The sequence below is a fragment of the Schistocerca cancellata genome, chromosome 5 (genome assembly GCF_023864275.1).
Source record: "Schistocerca cancellata isolate TAMUIC-IGC-003103 chromosome 5, iqSchCanc2.1, whole genome shotgun sequence".
In the NCBI taxonomy this organism is placed as follows: Eukaryota; Metazoa; Arthropoda; class Insecta; order Orthoptera; family Acrididae; genus Schistocerca; species Schistocerca cancellata.
Window position 1 is genome coordinate 733,993,985 of NC_064630.1, and position 6,193 is coordinate 734,000,177.

Genomic DNA, 6,193 nt, shown 5'->3' on the forward strand with positions numbered 1-6,193 from the left:
CTCGGAGTGAACCAAAGCAATGTTGTTCAGACAGGGAGGAGACACAGAGAGACAGGAACTGTCGATGACATGCCTCGCTCAGGCCGCCCAACGGTTGCTATTGCAGTGGGTGACTGCTACCTACGGATTATGGCTCAGAGGGACCCTGACAGCAACGCCACTATGTTGAATAATGCTTTTTACACAGCCACAGGACATCCTGTTATGACACAAACTGTGCACAATAGGCTGCATGATGCACAACTTCACTCCCAACATCCATAGCGAGGTCCATCTTTGCAAACACGACATCATGCAGTGCGGTACAAATGGGCCCAAAACATGCCAAATGGACTGCTCTGGATGGGCATCACGTTCTCGTCGCTGATGAGTGTTGCTTATGCCTTCAACCAGACAATCGTCAGAGACGTGTTTGGAGGCAACCCGGTCAGGCTGAACGCCTTAAACACACTGTCCAGTGGGTGAAGCAAGGTGGAGGTTCCCTGCTGTTTTGGGGTGGCATTATGTGGGGCCAATGTACACCACTGGTGGTCAAGGAAGGCGCCATAATGGCTGTATGATATCCGTCCTTCGACCGATAGTGCAACCATATTGCAGCATATTGGCGAGGCATTCGTCTTCATGGACGACAATTCACACCTCCATCACCACATCTTGTGAATGACTTCCTTCAGGATAAAGCCATCACTCAACTAGAGTGGGCAGCATGTTCTCCAGACATGAACCCAATCGAACATGTCTGGAATAGATTCAAAAGGGCTGTTTATGGATGACGTGACCCACCAACTACTCTGAGGGATCTACGCCGAATCCCCGTTTAGGAGTGGGATAATCTGGACTAACAATGCCTTGATGAACTTGTGGATAGTATTCCATGACGAATACAGGCATGCATCAATGCAAGAGGATGTGCTACTGGGTATTAGAGGTACCAGTGTGTACAGCAATCTGGCCCACCACCTCTGAAAGTGTCATTGTATGGTGGTACAACACGCAATGTGTGGTTTTCAAGAGCAATAAAAAGGGCGGAAATGATGTTTATGTTGAAATCTACTCCAGTTTTCGGTACAGGTTCTGAAACTCTCAGAACCAAGGCGATGCAAAACTTTTTTGATGTATGTAGTAAAAACTTTTGCTTGACTTCTCTTCCTCTTCCATTTTTCTTCTTTTATTTTTAATAGATAATTGTAGGTATTTAGCATAGGGTATTTTTTCTTTTGATTATTTTCTACAATCAGTATCTGTAAACTGTCCTTATCCGATTTCTATTTACTTTTTTCTCAAGATTTCATTTGCTTCTGTATGTGAAGTTTACAACTAACTGTGGATGTCCTCTGTATATGTTTTTCATGAGGTGTTCCTGTTCCTCCTCCTCCTTTCTCAACTGGGCTTTGAACAGGTTGTGACAGCTGCCTAAACAGAAGGATGAGAGTAAGATTCAAATGTGGTTTTTAAGGATCAAAGACATAAGAAAAGACCTTAAATGTTTATAATACTGGGGAAAGTATGAATGATTACAAAAGAAAATGGACAGAACATATTAACAGAAAGAAAGAAAGAAGATAGATTGCCTAAACAGATAAGGTTTTACAAGCTGAAAGTAAGAAGAGATACTGGAATACCTAAGAAAAGATGGGAGCAACTCTTAATGTGAGGTCGGTATGGGCATTTTGCCTAGACCACAAAGTGCAGAAGGACAAGACAATATTTTACTACTTCAGGCCAATTAACTGCGTTAAAATTATAACCCATCAAAATCAGTTGGAACACAAAAAACCACACTTGTTTACCTGATGTAGCCACCTGGATTGAAAAATTTAGACAATCATTATTGACAAATGCTGAGACGGTTTCCACTGATAGGCTATGGAAGACTTCTTACCCTGCTTATTATTAAAACCTGTAAAAGGTTGATCTGCAAGTATAGAGTAGTATGCTTCTAAATTTCATTTTCTTAAGTTTTACACCTGCAATCATACAACATACACTTTATTACACAGGAAATATGGATACACTGTAGTCACTTGACAGTTCACAATTTCCGTCTGCACCAGGTTGATGTAAACTATAGAACACACCAAGACAATTACCCAGATAGTCCAGAGCCAGGAAAATCCACCCATAATCTGTAGAACAGATCCAAAATTTAGTACAGTTTAAATACAGTAAACAACCGTGTTATGAAAGTATGGAATAAGCAAGGTAGAGACTTCAGCGCAGCAAGATTCAAAGTGTCTTGAGGTAGCTTGGTGGCTATGTTTTATCTCTGACATGGTGTCACAGCTTGGTCCATGTGACAGCCCACTGGCACCTCTTACCCACCATTGGGGGGAGTCACTGATAGCAAACACCTTAGGGTGTCAACTTCACTGTCATAGGCCAATAGTATTCCTCCCGTCTCCCTTTAATCAGCATCTCTTGCCAGCAGTGTCCCTGACAGTACTGTGGTCACCGTATTGGTGGTGGTGGTGGTGGGGGTGGGGGTGGGGGGGGGGGAAGGGATGGGAAGGCAAGTCAGCTAAGTCTCTGGTGTTGTCATGTCCTCTGCTGGCTGTTGGGGCATGGTGCTGAAGCTGAAGTCGGTTTCCCAATCTTCAGATCGATGCTGGATGTCAGTGGTGCTGGAGGTGGAAGGACATCCAATTCCATATGGGACCAATTCTGATAGCACTGAATCTGCTGATGTGGGCCTGCCAGGTATCTGAAGTTGTATTGAGCTGGCTCTAGGATGGTTGTCTCAAGGTGGAAGTCACTAAGGACAGGTGCAGCTAGTTGGCATGTTGAACCAGCATGGTAGCATTGGCATCCAGTTTGAACATTTATCTTTCCTGATGACGCCTTCTATCAATTTTGGGACCTTCCCAAAGGTGTGAGCCCAAACAACTGTGCACAGGGAGCAGCAGAGATGACTGCTAGGTTAGTGTGAGCATGTAGTAGGCCTCAGCAAATCCCAGAGGATCCAATGTCAGCAATGAAGCACCAGTACCACTGGAATGATCCTCTTCATCAGCATGTAAGACAGGAACTGGGTCATTACCTTGGTCTCGTGTGCGGCTGACAGCATCTTCCACATCTGCAAGATGTAGATCATCAGTGGAGGCTTGGTGAAACAGTATCATTATCAGGTGTGTCATGCCATTCCAAGAGCAGAAATCCTGAAACATACTGGACGAATATCGAGATCTACTGTCTGACATGAATAATTCCTGTGGTCCCTTCAATGGTGCACTGGGTCGATGCAGATAGCAGAACACACCAAGAGAATAATCCAGATAGCCCAGGGTCAAGCAAATCTATCCATAACCAGTAGAACAGCAACCCTAACTGTAGTACAGTCAAAATTGAATAAACATCCATGTCATGACAGTATAGCGTATATCAGGTAGAGATTAGCTGTCTCCCTTGCTGTGGTATCTGACTTTCAAATTACAAAAGGAAACTTGGAAAATTAGTGTACAACAATGAGCCACATTCCTCTGAGGCCAAGTCCACATGGACCCGCTCCGTTGTGGAGGTGCTGACTGTTGACACAGAGGTCTCGCAGGAGCAAGTTGTCCTCTCCATGTCCTGTGAGATTTCAACCTTAATAGGCATGCTGTCTTTTGAGTGCCTTTATGTGTGGAGATGGTTTCTAATACACTGATCCAGTGGCAGAGGGATGACCGTCCAGCAGTCATCATTGTCTGAAGTCAATATCAGTACTCCATGCCATCTTCATACAGTGTTTTTTTTTAAGGGTAAAATATGTGTGATGTTGACGTGGGGTGTAAGGCATTCTGACCAACCTTGAAATGTATTTCATAATTTGGTTGAGGACAGGGTCTTCACCTATATCCTTCAGAAGTATGGATACAGTGGCAGGAAACTCTTGCATGCAGTTTTGTAAGGTGTCATCTGTTTAGAAGCACAGTGTTTTCTCATAAGTCAAATATGGGATCTGGCACCATAGGAAGCAAGGCAGGGCATAGGTGTTAGCATTTTGTGCTGTTGGCTGATACTGAACTGAATAACTGTAACAGCTGAGGAAGACGGTGTATCGTTGTAGATGTTGTATCACAATTTATGGAAGCGGTTTCTTAGGACCAAACAAGGAAATTTATGATCCATTACGGGCTGAAATTTTGCCCCATAATGAAATGTGTGGAATTTTTGGATGCCAAATGTTTTAGCCAGCAATTCTGTTTAATTTGTAAGTAATTAATCTGGGCTGAAGTGGCCATTTTACACATATGTGGTGGGTTGTTCATGCTTATCATCACACTTTGTGAGAAAAAATGACCCCAATACTATGTTATGATGTATTGTTGGCTAGGATAAGGCATTTTGATGGTTCATAGATCACCTGGTAAGGCGTGTGCACTAGATAGTATTTTAACTTGTGAAAAGCCTACTGACACTGTGATACCAATTCATATTTTGCAGCTTTCTTGTGTATATCATTAAGGTCTCGCAATTTGTATGGCATTTGGTACACATTCTGCATAATAATTTATGTTGCCAAGAAATAATGGAAGGTCTTTTTTGTTTGTAGGCATTTGGAATTCTTCCAATGGCTTCCACATGTTGCTACATCAGATGAAGTCCTTTAGGACTCAATATGTGGACTAAGTACACAACTTGCCCCCGAAAAATTTTGTAGTTTTGTAGGTTGCATGTTATATCATTCTGTTGTAATGTCTAGAGCAGCAGTCATAAGTTCTCAAGATGATGTTCTCTTGTAATGCCACTTACTAATATATCGTCCAGTTAAATGACAGTCTTTGCAATTTTTTGAATCGGTGCTCCAAAAAACATGGAAAATTGCTGGTGCACTAGAAATTCTGAAAGGGAACCTATTGTATCTGTACAGTTCAAATGGATTGTTGATGAGCATGGAATGGTGGGATCGTTTGTCTAGTGGCAAATATAAATGAGCTACAGGTAAACCAATTTTAGAGAAGTCTAGACATAAGCTCTTCTGCTATTGGAATGGGACAGACATCTCTCTTTGCACATTTATAGTTGAATCAAAGCCACCACAAACACAGAGTGTCACTTGGTTTTCATAACACTACCAATGGTGTTGACCACTGACTGGATGTGAAGATGTTTGTTGCACCAAACAATCTAATTTTGACTTGAGGTCGTCTCACAATGCTACTGGTGTTGGTTACCTCTAAAGTACTGAAGTGCTTCATTTAGCTGAATGTGAGTTCCACAATTATTTGAACATCCTAAGCTTGGTGACAACAGGTCTGAAAATTCAATGTGTGGTGAATGAAGGTCACGGAATACTACAACTGCTGATACAATGTTGATATCTACTATTTGAGAAACGAAAGATGAAAAGTGTAAGTCCCAAAAAGTTTTGTGCCTGACGTGATGGCACAACTAAGGAAGTAACTGGATGGCAAACTTTTTGTGCAATACCATTAACAGTGCAAAAGTATGTGGTTCTTGTTGTAGGACTGTAACCTTTGTGATGTCAGTGGAAGAGAGACAGAGAACTCATTTATAACAGAAACCGGTGAACTCATATCAACAAGAAATTTTATTAATCAATTGTTGATCATTAGCAGGAGAGAAAAATTATACAGTTGTTCTATGCAAGGGTTCAATTGTGGCTGTAATGTGTTTATGCTGCTGCAGTGTAGTTGATGCGATGCGGTGACACTTTTGCAAACTTCTGCCACATGTCCTTGTTTACATCACTGTGCGCAGCCTGTTTCTCTACACAGGCACTGAATGTGCACGTGTTTCGCAAAATAATTCTAACACCATGGCTACTGATTCCTTGTTATAATGAGACTGAATAGTAGAGGGATTATTTGAAGATTCTGAGACAAATGCGCGCCACTGCTTGATTTGTTGTTTTGGTTTTGTCCCTAAATGGATATTGATTTTTGAATTCCAGGATGGATGACGAAGATTAACATAAAGAGATTTTGCTATCCTGCAGTTGATATTTTAATCAATTTTTCAGAAGATAGACAGCTTTCCTCAAAATAGTTCTGTGTGGCACCTGGCATTTCAAAATTTTTGCTATTGTTAACACTTCTTCAAGTGTAGGATTAGTTAATTTTAGTGCCTGTGCATAAATTTCTTTGTCAGGTGTGTATGAAATTATAACATTGTGCACTAACAATTCACCATATGACTGTTTACAACTTTGATTTTCATACAAAAACTGGCACTGACAGGTCAGTCTTGTGCG